The sequence below is a fragment of the Heptranchias perlo genome, unplaced genomic scaffold, assembly GCF_035084215.1.
Source record: "Heptranchias perlo isolate sHepPer1 unplaced genomic scaffold, sHepPer1.hap1 HAP1_SCAFFOLD_509, whole genome shotgun sequence".
NCBI classification, from domain to species: Eukaryota; Metazoa; Chordata; class Chondrichthyes; order Hexanchiformes; family Hexanchidae; genus Heptranchias; species Heptranchias perlo.
Window position 1 is genome coordinate 100219 of NW_027139526.1, and position 22023 is coordinate 122241.

The window sequence follows — 22023 nt, forward strand, 5'->3', positions numbered from 1 at the left end:
GCTCCAGCCGCTTGTTGTGGGCCTGGTGCAAGAACAGTCGCGTCTGACTCCACATCAGAAGGCTGCGTGTTTTGAACCAGGTTGAAATCACAGCATTTTCACTGTGTCTCAGGGTCCTGCCGACTGATTTTAGATCGGGACAGTGTTTTAGCGATGGGATGTTCAGTGTTTGTGCAACAATATCAAAATTAAATTTGATACATTAATGAGATTTTTGTTCTGTTACTTTCTATTTACACCCTCTCCAGTTTTATGTAGAAACAGTTAACAATGTTTAAGGGATGTGGTGTGCAGTGTTTGTGGAATCAGTGTAATTAAATTTGATACTTTCATCTGTTCCTTCTCCAACCCAGACTCTTATCATTAGATTTGTAGCTTCACCCTGTTTAAAATAGATTACTCAGTGATAGAAATAAATCAGTAACAACCCCGAAACCTCAGCGGGTATATTTGTTCCAATACTTTGTGACGGTCTCGATTTCCATTCAAATTTTCAATCAGCAATTCCCAACGGGTGTTTTGGGTTTGACAAACTAATTTAAGTACTTGACTGTTTCCTGGAAATGATCCAGTGGGGATTTCCTTACCCGTACAGATATAGAAATAAATACATTCCATCATTTCACAAATGACAGTTGCGTAAATAAATATATCGCGATATCCAACATGGAAAAGCAGCTCTTCGTGTTCATAAAAAAACTTCCACATTTTATTTTATTAATCCACTTAGGTTTCAATACGGAACATATATTCAGAGCATCCCTCTAAACTTAAAGAATGGTGAAACAATTGCAGATTTTACAAACAAATAACACGCTATCGTATAAGTAAGATTAAGGCCTACTTTGTGAAAGTTGTATTCTAATTGTCTTTATGATGTTACGAAAAATATTTCTAGTTGTACATCCCCAACATAACGGAGAAGCTAAGATGTAAACCGAAAGGATTTTTCAAAAACTATTTGGGGCGATTTGATCGGTTCCCCTTCTCCTTTCTTTAATTGTTACCTTTTGCTAATTGTTCATCTTGTTCCGTTTGCTTCATTTTTTCCTCAGTCATTTATGGTGAATTTTCTATCTGTTAACGTTCTTAAATATTTGATTTGTTTGCTCTCTCCATCTTGACTTGTGATTTGTTGATCTCCAGGTTAAAGTCTGAAACAGAAATGTGTTTATATTCAGGCGTGACTCTGAAGTGTGAGACCGAGAGGTGATGCCGGATGAGTGACCGAGAGAACAACTGCTGGAGGCAGAACTGTCCGTAACCTAACATACCCCCTGTGGCATTGCTCATGGTCGGTCGGATGACAATGTTTTATATTGACTGAACGGCTATGTATACAACACACAACGGATTTTAATGCTGCTTTAACTCCACAAAGTATAATCACCATAAATGCCCAAAGTCTCAGATCAGTTAGAATTGAATTGCTGTTGGTGAGGGGAGTTTGTACATTGGAAGGAGTTTATATATTTACAGCTCCAGGTAAACCTGCAAACCTCCCTCGCCTGTAGGTTACGTCACCATGAGGTTTCGACCTTCCTTTGCGCTTCTGGTCTTCTGAAGTGTGATTGAACCTGACCAAAAGTTTCCTATAATTAGTGAGGAAGGAAGGTATCAGTGTAAATGGGAGATATAAACGTGGATGTTTCACTGGGTACCATGGGAACCAGATACACTGCTCATTCCAGTTATTTGTTCGGCAGCAAACAGAAATCATTCTCTTCAACTGTACTCGCCCGAAGGAAAAGGAAACAAACAAAACTGCTCAGTTCTTTGTTTTAGCTTCTTCTGTTGGTTTACGTTCACTCACCGAGAAAGTGAGAGAGAGACTGAGAGATTGGATTGGCTGTTTCACTTTATAATCTATTATACTTTGTACTTATTGTTAGAGACGGTTCCATCCCAACAATCCTGTGCCTGACCTTCTCATTGATACTAAGATGTGTTCAAAATGAGTTTCAACCAATTTACAAAAGCTGAACAGCGAAAACTGCTCCGAAACCAGCTTCGCTCAGCAACTTTTCATGGAGATTCGGTTGCTGGTTGTAAGTAAAGAAGTTTGTACAATCAGCCCTCTGGAGCAATATCCTCAAAAGGTGTTTCGGACACATTGTATGAGAGGTCCGCCTGTACAGTGCAGGAACACTTACATACTGCAGATCTGGAATCCTTTCCTTGTTGGCTCCGGAACTAATACAAATACCGCTCTGTGTTATTTTGTTGCTTAATTCACAAATTGGGTAAATATCACAAAAGGCCCCGACCAAACGGGCACTTTGAGCAGCTCAGCCACGGAGCCAAATCAAACTGCAACTTCACCACCTCCTCTCACTGATACCTGTCAGATACCCGCCACTGTCTGGTGGAGTTTGAGGCCGTTTGGTACATTTCTATATCTCTTGTCTATTTCGTTGTGTTTACCGACACTGTCTGTATCTCTCGCTGTGTTTATCTCTCTGTGTCAATCTGTGGGTTGATTCTGAATGAAAAATGAAATAAAACACATCAGTCAACAGCTGGGCCAGTGGCGCAATGGATAACGCGTCTGACTACGGATCAGAAGATTGTAGGTTCGACTCCTACCTGGCTCGGATTTATGCAATTTTCCCTCTGACACTGGGGAACTGAGAATCAAACATCATAATAAAATATTGTTTATGGTGAATCAGCGACGAAAACATTCCATTTTCAATGATTTCCGTTCAGTTATGTATAGAATGAAACTGTGACCACAGCGTGTTTCGAACACGCCGCCTTTCAAGTTGATGTCCGGCTCGCTAACATTGCAGCACGAGGTGTGGGCACCGCACTGATAACCTTCAGGTTTATCCGGGCCTTTCAGACACTTCGTGTGACACAAGAGCTTTCCAATCCCCGCCAGCTCCTGGACACCGAGACTTCCGTTCGAAGCAGCATTCACCGCCAGGACCGCTATTCCGCTCCCTTTGCCGGTCTGCATAAAATCCGATGCTGAAATTACAAAGTAGGACGGACAGTATCTGGAAAACAGTTCAACTTTCAGTGTTCAGACTTTGGTAAGAGCTGTGAACAGGACTTTGAGTAAATATAAATTGGGTGTGGATTAGGAGTTCGCTGTTCTGTTATAAACTGTGGGTGTGTATAAATGAGTGTGATATTTCTCTGAACTGTGGGTGTGTATATATGAGTGTGATGTTTAAATATGAACTGTGGGTGTGTATATATGAGTCTGATGTTTATATATGAACTGTGGGTGTGTATATATGAGTGCGATATTTCTCTGAACTGTGGGTGTGTATATATGAGTCTGATGTTTATATATGAACTGTGGGTGTGTATATATGAGTCTGATGTTTATATATGAACTGTGGGGTGTATATATGAGTGTGATGTTTAAATATGAACTGTGGGTGTGTATATATGAGTGTGATGTTTAAATATGAACTGTGGGTGTGTATATATGAGTCTGATGTTTATATATGAACTGTGGGGTGTATATATGAGTGTGATGTTTAAATATGAACTGTGGGTGTGTATATATGAGTGTGATGTTTAAATATGAACTGTGGGTGTGTATATATGAGTGTGATGTTTATATATGAACTGTGGGTGTGTATATATGAGTGTGATGTTTATATATGAACTGTGGGTGTGTATATATCAGTGTGATGTTTAAATATGAACTGTGGGTGTGTATATATGAGTGTGATGTTTATATATGAACTGTGGGTGTGTATATATGAGTGTGATGTTTAAATATGAACTGTGGGTGTGTATATATGAGTGTGATGTTTATATATGAACTGTGGGTGTGTATATATGAGTGTGATGTTTAAATATGAACTGTGGGTGTGTATATATGAGTGTGATGTTTAAATATGAACTGTGGGTGTGTATATATGAGTGTGATGTTTATATATGAACTGTGGGTGTGTATATATGAGTGTGATGTTTAAATATGAACTGTGGGTGTGTATATATGAGTGTGATGTTTATATATGAACTGTGGGTGTGTATATATGAGTGTGATGTTTAAATATGAACTGTGGGTGTGTATATATGAGTGTGATGTTTATATATGAACTGTGGGTGTGTATATATGAGTGTGATGTTTATATATGAACTGTGGGTGTGTATATATGAGTGTGATGTTTATATATGAACTGTGGGTATGTATATATGAGTGCGATGTTTATATATGAACTGTGGGGTGTATATATGAGTGCGATGTTTATTCATGAAGTGCGGATTGACCGGGAGGGGCAATTCCTCCTGGGGTTTTATTTTCTTCCAACATAATGACACAAAGTTCAATTTGCAGTGGGACGGTAATCGCTCAGTTGGGAGGGCGTTAGAATAAAGATCTAAAGATCTCGGGTTTCACAAGTTTGAGTTATTTTGTTTCTGCCTCTTTGAATCCCAGAATCATTGAATGGTGAAAGCACGGAGGGAGACCGTTCGGCACGTCGAGTCCGTGCTGGCCCTCTGCAAGAGCAATCCAGCTTGTCACAACCCCCCGCCCCACTCCCCCAGTTTACCCGTAGCCCTGCATTTTTTTCCTTTCAAGTACTTATCCAATTCTCTTTTGAAAGCCACGATTGAATCTGCCTACAGCACTCACTTGGGCAGTGAATTCCAGATCTTAACCACTCGCTGTGTAAAAGCGTTTTTCCTCATGTTGACTTTGATTCTTTTGCAATCTCCATAAATCTTTGTCCTCTGGTTCTTGACCCTTCCGCCCATGGGAACAGTTTCTCTCGATCCACTCTGTCTGGAATCTTCATCTTTTTAAAAACATCGATGAAATATCCTCTCAACATTCTCTGCTCTAAGGAGAACAACCCCAGCTTCTCCAGTCTATCCACGTAACTGAAGTCCTTCATTCCTGGAACCTTTCTAATAAATCTGTTCTGCACCCTCTCAAAGGCCTTCACATCCTTCCTAAAGTGCGGTGCCAAGAACTGGACACAATGCTGCAGTTGTCGCCGAACCAATGTTTTATAAAGGTTCATCATAACTTCCTTCCTTATGTACTCTATGCCTCTATTTGTAAAGCCCGCGATCCTGTATGCTTCTTTAACCGCTTTCTCAATCTGCCCGGCCATCTTTAAAGATTTGTTCACATGAACCCCCAGATTTCTCGGTTCCTGCAGCTCCTTTCGAATTGTGCCCTTCAGTTTATTTCTCCTCTCCTCGTTCTTCCACCAAAATGTATCGCTTCGCACTTCTTTGCGTTAAATTTCATCTGCCATGTTTCTGCCCATTCCACCAACCTGTCTTTGTCCTGTCACTCTCCTCCTCACTGTTGTTGGACTGGAAAAATACGCTTGTGAACACAGATCCAAACCCTCCAGCCTCCCCTCACCTAACCTGATATATATATAATAAAGAATGATTAGCCACTCCTATCCTCACAAAAATTCGATAGTTAAATCGCACATGCAGCATTTAGGTAGCAGCAAAGCATGATGGGATACTTGACCATTATGGGAGCAGTTCGTAACCCACACTGTAAGAGCTGACAAAGGCAGGTTTGTTGGATTTATGGCCACCCCCTCGCTTATCTCCAGAGCACACTAAGGAATGTTTACTCAAGGACATTGTTTATCCGAACTAACTCACTTGGGATGATCAAGGGAGAAGCGGTGGATATCTCCAAGGTCACCCCAGCACAAAAGGGAGTGAGGGATGAGCTGCTCAGGACTTGTGAAGACCCCCGCCCAGTCTCAATGTTTGGGACTTATGTGTTTACTGATAAGGGCCCTCCTCAGGAATGTGAGATGTTTAATGTCATGGGACGACCCAAGGTAGCCCCTGACAAGTGAGTGGCAGACTATACCACCCAATGAAACCCACTGTAGTTACGTAAACATGTACCCTCACCTTTCACAGCAGGTGGGTGTTGCTTATTGAAAGGTATAAACATGCTTGTAGTGCTGATGTTCCTTTGAGAGTTAGTCACGAGCTTGAGGAAGCTGACCCCTCTCCCTTTGTGCACAAAGTTTTCGAATAAACTTTAACTTTGTCAGCAGTTCCGTCTCCGTCTGGTTTTGCTCCAAAAATTCGAGTCTAACAGTTGGTGTCAGAAGTGGGATACTGCGCTGCAGGTCGGCTAACGGATCCTGTATTGGAGGGTACGTGGTGTAGTGAAACAGGATAGCCCTGTACTCCAGATGGGGGGTGCCCCTGCATAAAGCCCTCGAGGGTGAGGCCGGTAGCCTATGGTAGGGGCTCGGCTCATCATTGGAGACAGGATTGGCAGTGGCACTTGCCGCAGTATTAAAATTATCCACGTAGTAAAATTCCTCACGGAGACCACGGATTGACGGAATTGACTAGACCTGTAGGTTTATAAGATATAGTGTAAGTGTTTGTTTGCTTAGAGTATAAGTTTATGCCGCTATTCCGATACAGTATAAGGTTGGATTTTGAGAGTCACGTGGTGATCGACACGGACAAGGGTGATGGTTTATCTCAAACACCGAGCCTGAGCCTGAATTAAGAGGACCAAGTCCCACGTGACGGCCAGGATCAAGTAGGCGAAGGGAACGACAACCACCACAGGATCGTGATCCGGGGACCAGTGAGTGTGTATAAATTAGACTATAAGGTGATACGTTTGTGCCGATTAAAGTATAAGATTAGAGTAAAATAAATTAAAGTATAAAATAGAGCATAAGGATATACGTAATGATTGACATGAGTAACGAGGGGAAACCCCTTCCTCCGGACGTCCCGGCTCTGCCCACCAGTGTCTCTGTTGTAAAACGAGTCCAAGAGGCTAATTTAAAATATCAAAGTGCAATGATCAGGAACGGATGGAAGGAAACGAGTCCAGTAGTCGATCAAATAGAGTGGTGGGCGGGACACAAGGCTGCTAAACAAATTAATTATGGTACCGTTCTGCTCGCTAGTTGGGCAGATCAGACAGGATATTTAATCGTGGACAAATGGGGGAGTCCGTCTTCTCTCCAGGACTTTTTGAGACCTGTACAAGAGGCTAAAGTTCGAGTTTTCAGCCTTTTTGGATCTGGAAGTGCCAGCAACGGAGGAGTTAGACGGTTTACAGGAATGTGGGGGGAATTGTTAAGGCAATGGAGGCTCTGCAGCACAAAACGCCGCAGCCTGAGTGCCTCCCGAATACAACCGTATCTGCCCTTCGGCACCGGTACAACCTGGAAATGGGGAGCCGAAACCCCTGGCCCCTGTCCGAGTAAATCCAAACCCAGCCGGAGGGGCAGCAAATGGGGAAATGGGAGGCATGGGGCACATTGGGGGGAATCTCAGCCTTTAACACCACAGGAGAGATCCAGCCTGATCCTTCTCATTCCCGACCTGAAGTGATATAATCCCATTGTCGACGTATGGGCAAAGATACAAAGCGCCGCCCGACATTTTAATCTGTCCATAAAGGACATAAAAGATATCATTGAGGTTAAGTGCCTCTCTGCTGTCTTTGGGGCGTTGCCCCCTTGGGATTTGCAAGTCCCAGCTACTATGGTCGAGTATGACACCCAATTTGAAGCTCTAAAGACCTGGGTTCAAGATGGATTGGGTAACGGCACTGCCACCTGGACAGAACTCACGGCCCCACGACAAAACCCTGGGGAAGACCCCAGTGCGTATATTGACCGGGTAATTGAACGGTATGAACATTGGGGACAGACCAACGGCATCCCCGCCAAACACAACGATCCAAGATTTATAGATAGCTTAATTCGGGGACTGGATAAACCATACAAACAGCGCTTAGGATGGGGGCCAGTCCACAGGCCACTGAGGCAGGGCTTCGGGAATGGACTAGTCAGCTTTTCGGGTTCTATCTGACAGACACCCACACTCACCGCCAGGCCCACACCCTACCCGTCCTGCCGTGGATCCTGCACCACACTAGCCCAAAAATTAAAACAGAACCGGTAGTAGTAGCCCGAGAGGATCGTGCCTGCTCTAATTGCCAGGAAACAGGCCATTTATATCGAGATTGCCCCGTGAAAAGGAAACCATGAACCAATCGTGGGCGCCCGGGGCATAGCCAAGCCACGTGTTACGGAAAGGGGAGGTGGGGGGGGGAAGGGAAGGACAGGGGCCCCGGGGAACCACTCAGCTTGCCCTCTCGCATGGGCTACCCACAAGCTCGATTGCGGTAGGGTACAGATGGACCCTGTCAGGGTTCACGGACCCTACCACGAGGCTCACCGGCAGTATCCCCTTCGGCCGGAGGGAAATCGGTCCTTCCTATCCAGCCTATCAATAGTGGGAGATTTGTTAGAAACCGGGATAGTGATTGAGACCCGTTCCCGGACCAACTCCCCCGTATGGGCTGTGCAAAAGCCAGATGCATCTTAGAGGCTGACCATAGACTATACGGCCCTGAACAAAGTCACAGATAAACTCCACGCTCCAGTAGCAAACCCCGCTACCATTTTAAACGGCCTCCACCCAGGCCTGTCCATATTTACGGCACTGGACATCCAAAACGGGTTCTGGACCTGTCCTCTGGACGCTGGGTCACAGGAACGTTTTAACTTCACTGTGCGGTCCACTCAATATACCTGGACCCGGCTGCCCCACGGATTCCACAATTCCCCCACTGTTTTTCACGAGAGTCTGCAAAAGGCTCTCCAACCGGCAATGGTGGATGCCCGCATGCAAACCCCCGCCTGTCTCCAGTATGTGGACGACTTTCTCATCAGAAGCCCTTCACCCTCAGATCATTTAGAGGCCCTAACATGTGTCTTGGAGACGCTAATCGTTGGAGGTTTTAAACTGAATCCGACTAAGGCCCAGGTGGGGCTCCCACGGGTTATCTATCTGGGTCAGATCATCTCCCCAGAAGGGAGGACGTTAACCCACAAGAGGGTCCGAGCACTTTTACAAATGCCTGTCTCCGTCCTGCGGAGTGTAATGGGTTTGTTCAATTACTGCCTCACGTACGGAACTGACTTCACCGAATTGGCAAGTCCCTTAAACAACCTCCTAAAGGGAGGGCCCCCGGGAGAGGCGAGACTGGATTGGACACCTGAGGCAGTCGAAGCTTTTGAAATGGTCAAAATCACTTTGGCTAATGCACCTGCCCTGGGTCTCCTGGACCCTGCAAAACCCTCCCATTTGTGGAATTGGGTGGGCAATCGGGCGTATCGTGCGGTGGTGGGACAATTCCGGGACGATCGCATCCAGCCGTTGGGGTACTATTCCTGCCCAATACCACCCTCTATGACAGGACAGCCTCCATATCTGGCCGCCACCGACTGTGCGGCACCGGCTGTAGAAGCAAGAGAGCCCATGGTAGGTCCCGGTAAAGTTATCCGACACACCCGTCACAGCCTCGTTAAACTCCTCACAGGCAGCGTAAAAACAACTTCCAATCAGAGGCGTGCGAGATGGGAGGCGTGTTTGTTCGGTAAGGGGATCCGGATTGAGGTGATAACTGACCCTCGAACGAACCCGGCGTCTTTCCTGATTGATGAAGGGACTCCTCATGATTCACGACTATTTTACGCTACTCGAGTCAGGGACCTCTCCTTACGGAACCCATAGTCCGGGCCTGTTTAGAAATGTCTGTAGACGGGTCCAGCTTTTACCACGAGGGCTGACGGGTCAACGGATGGGCCGTGGTGGGTCCGTCAGGACAGACTCTTGCTCAAGGGGCCTTGGGAACGGAGGAGGGGGGCAACTGGCAGAGATCACCGCGCTCACCAAAGCCCTCCAATTGGCGGAAGGGACAACGGCGAACATATACACTGACAGCCAGGATGCTTACTCTGTCGTCCATGACTACTCGCGTCTCTGGCAGCGACGAGGCTGTTTGACTACCTTAGGCCACTTAATTAAGCACGGTCCCTGCGATCGCCGAGCTTATTCGGGCAGCGAATGGTCCCACCTTGGGGGCTGTCATTAAGATTCGGGCCCATCAGACGGAGGAGACCCCGGAAATCAGAGGGATCCGGGCTGCGGACTTGGCCGCTAAGCAGGCGGCCTTCACCCTCCCTGTGACGGCTCTTAATTCTGCAGAGGGGAAGCACAAGGGAAGGGTTCCCAAGCTAGCGAGGTAACAAGTGAGTCCCTCCTAACCGCTTACCTCTCTGAGTCCCCCGAGAATATCCACCTCTGGGTGCAAGAGGGAGCACATCAAGACGCCCAGGGGTTTTGGCGTCATGAGACCCGGTATGCGGTCCCTGGAGCCTTTCGACGAGCCCTGATACAATCCGACCATGAACCCACACACCTGGGAGGGTGCAAATTATACTACCTCATAGCTGACACCTGGTGGTGGCCCGGCCTGGCCAGGGAAATCCACGAGTCCGGACGCTTCTGTTTGCCCTGTCTCCAAACGGGAATTGGTGGTCACGTTCGAGTACGTATGGGACACGTCCGACGGCCCAGCGGACCATGGACACATTTACAGATGGATTTCATTGGCCCCTCCCTCCCAGTGGCGGTACAGCCATGTTTTTGTCATCATTGACCTTTTCACTCGCTGGGTGGAGGATTTCCCGACCAGGGGGAATACGGCCGAAGCAGCAGCAAAAATCCTAGCCATGGAGGTCATTCCTCGCTGGGGAGTGTCCTACCAGATAGGTTCGGATCAGGGAACTAATTTCACCGGCAAGACAATGAAACAGGCTTTGGCTCTTTTGGGGGTCCGACAGCGGTTCCACATCCCCTGCCATCCTCAATCGTCTGGAATGGGAGAGGGAATGAACCGCACGCTAAAACAATCCATCAGTAAAATCATCCTGCAGACCGGTAAAGGGTGGAACACCGTCCTCCCCGCTAATCTTTGGCGATTACGGGCCACGCCAGCCAAAAGCACCGGCTTTACACCATTCGAACTAATGACTGGACGGGCCATGGTGTTACACCAAGACGCACCCCCACTGGGCACAGGGGACACCTCCCAGTTCCAAAACACCCTCCTGACATACCTGCGTCTGCTCAGTGAGACCAACCAGGCTAACCATTTCCGGGTCCAGCATTTACAGGAGGCACACTATCTCTCTAGATGTCAGCGTCTCCCTCCTCAAGCTGATTGCTGCAGCATGAACGGATCGGACTGGATTGGAACAGGACGTGTGGAGGGGTTAACAGATGCGTAAGAAATCGTTAAGAATAATGCGAATCAGCTCTCTTGTTTTTTTTTCCAGGACCAAGGTCAGAAGATCGAGTCAATTGTTTAGGATGTTCTGTATCTCTCTCTCTGCCTTACAGGTACACGGGCCGGCCCCAGTACTATCACCGCTACCGGACATATTGACTCTCCAACTATTGGTTACCCAGGCTGGAATATTTCCCTCCTCTTCATCCTCCTCTCTGTTTCTTTCCTCTTTTCCCAGGTCCATCGGACCCCTCTTCGCCTACCCCGGCCCAGCACTGGTCCCTGAATCTGGGACAGTGGCGAATTTGACACTATGAATTGGTCTGTATCAGGGATGATAGGATTGTTGGGACTGCTGGTTTATGGGCGGGCAGCTACTGACTCGGAGTTAGAATGGTGCCGGGACGAGTTTGGTACACACACGTGCTATCTGGATGATAGCCGAGGTGGGTATGTGTTAGTTACGCAACTTAATGTGTGCCATCCCCAGTCCGGAGTTTAGCTTCACCCCGGAAAGTCCTGTACGAATTGGACATGAGGAGCTGGTGGACATACACCAGGACAACACGACCTTTCTTCAAGTGTCTGAAGACATTAGGAACGACGTATGGAACTACATCAACACGTTTGGATATCCAATACCTCCATTGCCCGAACACCTGAGACAGTTACGAGAGAAGGTTGAACATTCCCAGCAGGTGTATTATACCATGCAACAGGGGAGCAAGGAGTTGAGGAAAGACATAGACGCGATCAAGGTGACCATGTGGTGGGATGTCTTATGGGACTGGAGACTAAATGGACAGATTCACCCATGGATCCGACTAATTTCCCATGTTTTGGTCATGGTGCAGTTAATACTGGTCTTTATTCTGCTATGTATGGCATGTAAGAAATGTAAACGGGCTGTGGCAAAACATCTGGCTGGACAGGAGGTGAAAACAGCTGGTGCATGCACCCCTCCCCCACCCGTGCTTCAGACGATTTCAGCCGCTTGTGGGAAAAATCAAGTGTGTGGGTGAGGAGAGCAGCAGGAGATTGAATCGGGAATGGTTTTAATGTAAATAACTAATTACCCTCTTTTGATGCAGACCCGGTGCCTCGACGGGCGGCCGCCTCGACAGGACTCATGTCGGATCATATGTGACCAATAGAGGACCCCCTGGAATAGCCAGTGGGCTGGAGAGGGGAGAGGGCGAGTAAATTCGGTTGATTATTATACAAAACCTCAGTCACTTGCGCTCTTGCTTTTCCCTGAATAATCCAATGTCCAGGTTTGGAGGGGGGACTGTTGGACTGGAAAATAGGCTTGTGAACAGAAATCCAAAACCTCCAGCCCCCCCCTCACCTAACCTGATATATATATATATATATATTAAAGAATGATTAGCCACTCCTATCCTCACACACACAAGTAGTTAAATCGCACATGTAGCATTTAGGTAGCAGCAAAGCATGATGGGATACTTGACCATTATGGGAGCAGCTCGTAACCCACACTGTAAAAGCTGACAAAGGCAGGTTTGTTGGATTTGTGTCCACCACCTCGCTTATCTCCAGAACACACTCGGGAATGTTTATCCAAGGCCGAAGCCGACATTGTTTATCCTAACTAGCTCACGTCGGATGATTAAGGGAGGAGCGGTGGATATCTCCAAGGTTACCCCAGCTCAAGAGGGAGTCAGATAGGAAGCAGCTGCTCAGGACTTTGTGAAGACCCTTTGTGTAGTTTCAATGTCTGGGACTTGTGTTTATTGATAAGGGTCCTCCTCAGGAATGTGAGATGTTTAAAGTCATGGGACGACCCAAGGTAGCCCCTGACAAATGAGTGGCAGAGACCACCCAATGAAACCCACTGTAGTTACGGAGACCTGTACCACATTCTACGGCAGGTGGGTGTTGCTTATTGAAAGGTATAAACATGCTTGTAGTGCTGACGTTCCTTTGAGAGTTAGTCACGAGCTTGAGGAAGCTGCCACTCTCCCTTTGTGCACAAGGTTTTCTAATAAACTTTAACTTGGTCAGCAGTTCCGTCTCCGTCTGGTTTTGATCCAAAAATTCGAGTCTAACAAGGCTGAGGATTGATTTAATTGAGGTGTACAAATTTATGTGTGGCCGAGATAGGCTGGATAGCAAGGACCGATTTCCCTTAGCAGAGAGGTCAATAAACAAGGGGCAGGGCATAGATTTAAAGTGATTGGTAGAAGGATTATTGAGGAGCTGAGGAAGACATTTTTCACCCAGAGGGTGGTCGTTGTCTGGAATTCACTGCCTGAAAGGGTGGTAGAGGCAGAAACCCTCAACTCATTTAAAAGGTGGCCGGATATGCACCTGAAGTGCCGTGACCAACAAGGCTATGGACCAAGTGCTGGAAAGTGGGATTAGGCTGGGTGGCTCATTTTCGGCTGGCGCGGACACGATGGGATGAATGGCCTCCTTCTGTGTTGTAAATTTTCTCTGATTCTATGATTCTGATTAACAGTAAGCAGGGTAGTTCAGGGATCATGAGAACACTACTGAAGAAAAGTAACTGCTGGGAACCAAGCAATGTGTCCTTGTAAACCACAGATTAGGGAAGTTCCAGCTCCAGTGACAGAGATGGATCACAACAGGGTATAAAAGTGAGGGGATACTGATGTAAGGGGCAGTTGGGACTGGAGACACCGGAGATCAAGCTCAGGGAGTCCGTGGTTCCATCCAGAGGGCTGATCTCGTCCACACGGGGGATTTGCATGTTTAGTCTGGTATGGGAGAGGAAAGAGAATTTACTCATATATTTCTTAATGAGGTATTAAAGTTGCTGACTCTCAGACTTGTTAATTAATAAGACAATGCATTATTTAGAACCTTCCATCCCTAAGTCTCTCTGCTTCTCTACTTTTAAACTTTGACCATTTAGTTTACATTTCATCTCATTTTTCTTCCTCTCAAAATGCATCACGTCACATTTCTCTGCATTAAATTTCACCTGGCCCATTTACTAACCCGTGGACGTCACAGTGAAGTCTCTGACTCCTCTTCACAGTTGCCCCGGTGCCAATTTTGGCGTCATCTCGAAATTTTCACCTTGTGTCCCACATACCCAAGCTCAGATCATTCTCTGTATTGTGGTTAGCAATGGTCCCAACACTGACCCTGTGGGACACCACTGTTCACATCCCTCCAGTCTGGAGAACATCCATTAACCACTACTTTCTGTTTTCTGCCCTTCACACAACTTCCTATCCACACTGCCTCATTCCTTTTAATACGGCAAGTACTAATTTTATCAACAAGCCTCCTGTCCGGCATCTTACCAAACACCCTTTCACAATCAATGTACACAACAACCACTACATTCACTTCATCAGTAGACTTGAGTTATCTCAAATGATCCATGTTGGCTGTTCTTCGTTAACGTGTTTTTCTGACAAATGTTGAAATGTTTGCTCCACCTCATCTGGTTTGATCTGTTTCAAGACGCAACAGAAAGGTCGAGTTGTCTCCAGGAGTTTAAGATAAATTAGGTTTTAAAAATTATGTTTCAGACAATGAGGGACATCTGGGCTTCGACCCGCCCATTCTGTGCCACAACTCCCACCCCTCACACACTCCGATTGGTTGGAGGACCAACTCACCCCAGAGCCGCCCACCCCTCAAGTCAATTTCCGCTCCTCCTCTTGGTCCGGAACTCTCCTTAATCACCAGGGCGGGATTAGTGTTGAGACTGACATCCTGAGGTGCAGTTCGAAAATAAACATGAATTGAACCCGCCAGTTGCAACATTTAATAAAACGAAATTAATAAAAGTTACCGAAAAAATATTTTCTGGAGTTCACCAAAGTGGTGGAGCGTCTGCGCTGTGTGTTTGTGCCGATTTAAATGACACGAAGAGCTGGTATTTCAGTTTATTTTATTGTCTTTGTTCCAAACGCGCTCTTCCTGCTTCCAATGTCTTTGTTTTCCGGCCTGATGTTATGGATCATCAATGGCGACGGCATCACCCAGCCTGCAGCGCGGTTCAGATTGTGCCCTATCTGAATCAGTGGAGCCCAGTGCGCAGGCGCAGTAGTGACTCATTATTGGGCAGTGTGTCCTGAGCATGCGCGGCCAGTCGAGGCTGCGGGAGGAGCGCGTTCGGTGCAGGTCAGAGGATCGGAGCAAGAGGCTCAATAAACCCCGGGGCCCGGGTCCGGGCTCAGGCCCAGGCTCAGGCTTTACAAACCCCGAGTGCGGCCCCAGACCCGAATATAAAACAGTGAACATTATCTCCCCCTCACTACCCGCCGGGAAATGAAGGGGAAATGGGGATCGGTCAGGGAGCGTCTGTAAATGAAGGAGAAATGGTGATCGGTCAGGGAGCGTCTGTAAATGAAGGAGAAATGGTGATCGGTCAGGGAGCGTCTGTAAATGAAGGAGAAATGGTGATCGGTCAGGGAGCGTCTGTAAATGAAGGAGAAATGGTGATCGGTCAGGGAGCGTCTGTAAATGAAGGAGAAATGGTGATCGGTCAGGGAGAGTCTGTAAATGAAGGAGAAATGGTGATCGGTCAGGGAGTGTCTGTAAATGAAGGAGAAATGGTGATCGGTCAGGGAGAGTCTGTAAATGAAGGAGAAATGGTGATCGGTCAGGGAGAGTCTGTAAATGAAGGAGAAATGGTGATCGGTCAGGGAGAGTCTGTAAATGAAGGAGAAATGGTGATCTCTATATCTTCAGTCATCCAGGGAGCTCGAGCTTTGGATGCTGTTCCTTTCCACCTCGTGGGAATCTGTCTACTCTGTACCCAAACCCACTCCTCCTTGAAGGCCTCCCACTGTTCAATTACTGTTCTGCCTGACAATTATTGATTCCAATCCAACTGGACAAGATCCCTTTTTAACTCACTGGAATTAGCCCTCCTCCAGTTAAGAATTTTCACATTTGACTGTCCCCTGTCCTTTTCCATAACTATTCTAAACCGAATGAGATTATGATCACTGCTGCCCCAATGAAAGATGCTTCACCTGCCCCACTTCATTCTCCACACCGAGCCCACTGCTGTACTCACACTCTCTCACACTCACTCTCTCACATTCCTCTCTCACCCATTCACTCATGGTTTAGGGCCACTGAAAGATGATGCGATGGGTTTGGATTTCAGCACAAGGAGGAGGGAGAGTGTGTGGGACGGGGATTTACAGCTTTGAGGAATGAGAGAGGAAATAATGTTCCATAGAAAGTAAAGTTATCTGATCTGAATTTCTATCCTGTACTTACAGTGATAACTTTTATAAACTCCTTTTACAGGGGAGGATTTGCAGAGGGAAACTCAAACCAAAGATCACATCAAGATCTGACAGAGTCACTCGATTCATCAGGACCTGAATATCATCGGCCTTTGAATGTGGAAGGAGAAATGTTTGTCTGTTCTATCCATGGGAGAAGATTTCAAACATCAGTGTGAGTGGAAAAGCACCGAGACACACACACCCGAGTGAGAGTGTTCCAGTGCACTGACTGTGGAAAGAGCTTTAACCAGTTACACAGCCAGAAAAAACATCACACCATTCACAGTGGGGAGAAACCGTACACGTGTTCTGTGTGTGGACGAGGTTTCAACTGATCGTCCAACCTGGAGAGACACAAGGACACCCGGACCATGGAGAAACCGTGGAAATGTGGGGACTGTGGGAGGGATTCAATTACCCTTCAGAGCTGGAAACTCATCGACGCCGTCACACTGGGGAGAGGCCGTTCACCTGCTCCGTGTGTGGGAAGGGATTCAGTCAGTCATCCGGCCTCCTGACACACCAGCGAGTTCACACTGGGGAGAGACCTTTTAAATGTTCTGACTGTGAGAAGATGTTTGAATGCAAAAGTATTCTGCTGAAACACCAACGCACTCACACTGGGGAGAGGCCATTCACCTGCTCCGTGTGTGGGAAGGGATTCAATCGGTCATCACACCTTCTGTCACACCAGCGAGTTCACTCCGATGAGAGACCTTTTAAATGTTCTGACTGTGAGAAGAGGTTTAAAAGCAAAAGTATTCTGCTGACACACCAACGCACTCACACTGGGGAGAGGCCGTTCACCTGCTCTGCTTGTGGGAAGGGATTCACTTGGGCATCCAACCTGCTGAGACACCAGCGAGTTCACACTGGGGAGAGGCCGTTCACCTGCTCCGTGTGTGGGAAGAGATTCACTCGGTCATCACACCTTCTGTCACACCAGCGAGTGCACTCCGATGAGAGACCTTTTAAATGTTCTGACTGTGAGAAGAGATTTAAAAGCAAAATTCATCTGCTGACACACCAACGCACTCACACTGGGGAGAGACCGTTCACCTGCTCTGCGTGTGGGAAGGGATTCACTCGGTCATCCACCCTGCTGATGCACCAATGCTCCCACACTGGGGAGAGGCCATTCTCCTGCTCTGTGTGTGGGAAGAGATTCATTCAGTCATCCAACCTGCTGAGACACCAGTGAGTTCACACTGGGGAGAGGCCGTTCTCCTGCTCCGTGTGTAAGGAGAGATTCACTCGGTCATCCCTCCTTCTGTCACACCAGCGAGTTCACACTGAGAGACCTTTAAATGTTCTGACTGTGGGAAGAGATTTAAAATCAGAAACGAACTGCTGAGACATCGATGCACTCACACTGGGGAGAGACTGTTCACCTGCTCCGTGTGTGGGAAGAGATTCACTCGATCATCCCATCTTCTGAAACATTAATACAGTCACTAATGTATCCAATCTGGCATTCAAGAGAAACAGACTTCCCCAGAGAGGCGTTAGAATGTTCAACTCACCACCACAAGGAGTAGTTAAGGCGAATAGAATGGATGCATTTACGGGGAAGCTGGATAAGCACATAGAGGAGAAGGGAATATTAGAGTTTGCTCATAGGGTTAGATGAAGAGGGGTTGGAGGAGGCTTGTCTGCAGCATAAACACCGGTATAGTCTCGTTGGGCCGAATTGCCTGTTTCTGTGATGTACATTCTATGTAATTCTATGTAAGCTCCATCTGACACAGTTTTACCAACTCACTGAATCTATCAATTTCCCTTTATAACTTTATGCTCCCATCTGCACTACTCACTGCGCCTCCTAACTCGATGTCAGCGACAAACGTGAGTGTTCGGCTCTCTATTCCTTCATCTCCCTCATTTATACATATCGGAAAAAGCTGATGCCCCAGAACTAATCACATCCGGCCAATTTGAGTACATCCCTTATTATCCCGGGCCTCTGCCTCCCACCTTCTAACCAACTCCTGACCCATTTCAATAGGTTGCCTTAAATTCCACGCACTCTCATTTTTGTTGACAGTCTCTTATGTGGTCCCTTATTGGATGCCTTTGGAAGTCAATGTCCATCTCACACCCAGAGACACTCCATTATCGAGCACGTTAGTTACATCTTCAAAAAGTTCAACGAGCTTTGTTAGACTTGACTTCCCCTTTACAAATCCATGCTGGCTCTCTCTGATTACTCCATATTTATCCAAGTGCTCAGTCATTCTTTCCCCAATAACGGATACTGGTAACTTCCCCACAACAGGCGTCAGACTGATAGGCCTAGAATTTCCAACTTTATCTCTCCGACCCATCCGAAATAATGGAGTGACATTGACAATGTTTCAATTAAAGCAACAATTCCTGAATCAAGAGAGTTTTGATCGATCATGAGTAAGCATGTACAAGTTCCTTACCTATTCCTCTTATTCCCCTGGGATGGTAAAATCAGGTCCTGGAGATTTGACAATCTTCAATCTCATTATTTTCTCCATTGCCATTATTTTATTTACACTGAATCCCCTTGATTTATTTACAGTTTTCCTCGTGTCTCTGCTATGTTCGCCTCATCCTTTTCTATGAAGACCGATCTAAATTAAATATTTAGCAACTCTGCCATTTCCTGATTTTCAATTGCAATATCACCTCCATCTGTCTTTAAGGGTCCCACATTACTCTTAGTCACCCTTCTTTCTCTTAATATACCTGTAAATACCTTGATTGTTGTCGTTATTTTCCCTCACAAGTTTTTGCTCCTTTTCCCTTTTTGGACCTCTTCGGTTTTTTCGTTTCAGCACCACAATAAACAACACTTCGCTGTAAAGTTCAGCTCAATAGTTCTCCAATGTCAGAGCGAGAATTGTCTGAACCCCGAATTGTCTGAACCCCGAATTTATTTAATGTAACAAACACAAGCACACTTAATCATCCGTGTATCAACGCACTGATGGATACACAAAGATAAACACAGTGAGAAATGCAGGCAGTGTCAGGATGCACAGGTAAACGGACAAGGGAAATGGACAAAGATAAAACGGTCTGTGCCTCGAACAGACAGTAACGTGTCACTGATCGATATTAGTGAGACGAGGTGGGGAACAGGTGCTGTGAATTGGTGCTGTGGTTTAATTGGTTAAAGCATCTGTCTTGTAAACAGGCAATCCTGGGTTCAATTCCCAGCAGTGCTTTGTGTCGCTTATTATTTTTACCTAATTTGTGGAATTCAGCGACAAAGTCACACTTTGGAATTGGTATTTGTTGAGGTTTGAGGAGGAAACCGATATCAGAATGACTGTTCAAAAACACCATTTCATCGCACAGACAGACCTCTCATAGAATGTGTCTGTTACACTTTAATTTAAGGACACGTTCTTGTTTCTGGGCTCGTCGGGGTCAGGGTATAATTCACGATTTATGTCATAGAGGAGCGAATGGTTGTCTCCTCGACCTCCGGATAGCAGTGATAAAGTTCGAGGATACACAGAAGCGGACAGGGTGGTCGGGGTCTGGAACTCACTGTCTGAAAGGGTGGTCGAGGCAGAAAACCTCAACTCATTTCAAAAGTGCATGGATGTGCATTTGAAGTGCCGTAACCTACAGGGCTACGGACCAAGCCCTGGAAAGTGGGATTAAGCTGGATAGCTCTTTTTCGGCCGTCACAGACACGATGGGCCGAATGGCTTCCTTCTGTGCTGTAGCTTTCTCTGATTCTATGATTCCGTGTGTGGGAAGGGATTCACTCAGTCATCACACGTGCTGAGACACCAGGAAGTTCAAAAGTGATTGCAGGGGTTGGATTCTGCTGTTAATCCCATCCAGGACTGAACCATGTTCATTCTGACAGTTGGGGTTTGTTTCTCCTGATGTTAATAAGCCCTATAACTGGGCTGGAGTTTAATATTCTGGATATCTGTTAAATAAATCAGCTTTGTTTTAAACACCTTGTTGTAGATTTTGGTCTTTTCCTCCTGAGTGTTCAACATCACCTGACTGGAGCTCAGAAAGGACAATCTCTGGGGAGGACCGTCTGATGGGAACAGAACTTCAGCCTGGACACAGTCCTTCAGGGCCACACTGAGAGGGGCAAACGGCACTTTGGTCTTTCTCGTCTCTCTTCACTGACAGCAATGTCGCCGTGCGGCGTCCAGTCTAAAAATGACCGTGGTAATTATTCTATGAAGATTTAACCTGTTTGTGTGACAGTCCTGAGTCTACCATTTAAGGCAGGCGTTAACTCATTTAAAATAAACCCGCTTAAAATAAATGGGTTATGAATTGTGATTTCCGTGAAGCCAATGTTCCATTCCTTTATATGATTCATGTGCCTGCTCTCCGACAACAGGGTAAATGGTGGAATATCAGCCCTGCTCAGCCGGCAATGATCACGGTACATTTTCTTGCAGACAAAACACACATTGAAACCCTGGAACTTTGAGGTGATGAATCCTGAGGGAAAATAAAATTAGGGCTCGAAACATCAAACTTTTGCACCAACCGATAGCACCACCGAGACAGGTGAAGAATTCACCCACTGAACCAGTAATTCACTGAGCTCAACTTTGAGTTTGCAGCGACCAATGTAACAGCTGTTTACAGTCAGTCCAAAATGAATGGTTGAAACTTGCAGGAGTGAAAATCCAACGAGCCGGTCTTCACTCTTAAACCAGGAACTGTGAAGTTAAGAGAAACGTGCGGGAGAAATACTCGATTTCAGCGCGGTGACACTGGGCCAGAGTAAAGCTCAGTTAATATGATCGCCGAGTGGTGAGAGGGTGGATTTGGAATTCCTGAGCGACCGCACTGCGCATTTTCCAGATCTGCTTGGAGCACCAATCCCTTCAATTCATCACTTACAGGGACAATTCGACTCTCGGTTTCTTTTCCCTGAGTTTCGTGAAATTTTTTAAAATTGAAAGCGACCAATATCAGAGCGAACCTCGTCACCGACATGCTCACAGATACAGAGCGGCCTCACTCTGCTTCAGTGAGATGAAAGCCCAGAGTGGTTTCAAGGTCGAATGCAATTGTAAGCAAAGCTCGTTCAATGAAAGTGCAGGTCATTGAGGTGCCTTTAAAGTCCTGATTGTTTGAACTGAATTTCTTCCGAAAGCGCTTGAGATTCAGGTGGAGTGATTTGGGGACTTCCTTTCCCTCTTCGCAAAAGTTTGAACCGCAGCTCAAGATCAAAAGTCCCGGGCTAAATTAGGGATTCGCCGGGATATGAACCTCGAATCGAGAATTATACCCCGACCTCAATGAGCCCAGAAACAAGAACGTGTCGTCACATTTACATGTCACGGTCACATTCTAAACTGGTTTGCCCTGTGCTGTACATTACTGTCTAAATATTACAGAGAAGCAGAGCACTTGAGCTGTCACAGCTGTGACTTTGACTTTTCTCCCTCTCCTCTCGATCTCCCCGGCAACTGCCACTAACCACAATCTTCTCTCACACTTCTCCATCAGGAAGTTCCGAACCTCGGTTTTCAAATGAAATAACGCCCATCTCTCCAATCACCGACAGCCCAGAGAGAGTTTCATAATTTCAGCTCCCACTTTGCCCAAATCCTCCTTAAAGTACCATGAAAAAATTGGCCTTTCGTCAATAATAATATAATTAAATGTTATTATCTTCAGGGGCATTGTTTAAGATTTCACGGCTTTTAAAGGTCACTGCGGATGTTTAACGAA

The 22023-nt window shown here is 46.4% G+C and overlaps 1 non-coding gene across 1 annotated transcript; it reads left to right on the top strand.

Annotated features, from left to right (window-relative positions):
• The first annotated feature begins 2521 nt into the window (after positions 1–2521).
• Positions 2522–2594, top strand: trnar-acg (transfer RNA arginine (anticodon ACG)). The gene has a single exon. It is a non-coding gene; the product is annotated as a tRNA-Arg (tRNA).
• The last annotated feature ends 19429 nt before the right edge of the window (positions 2595–22023 follow it).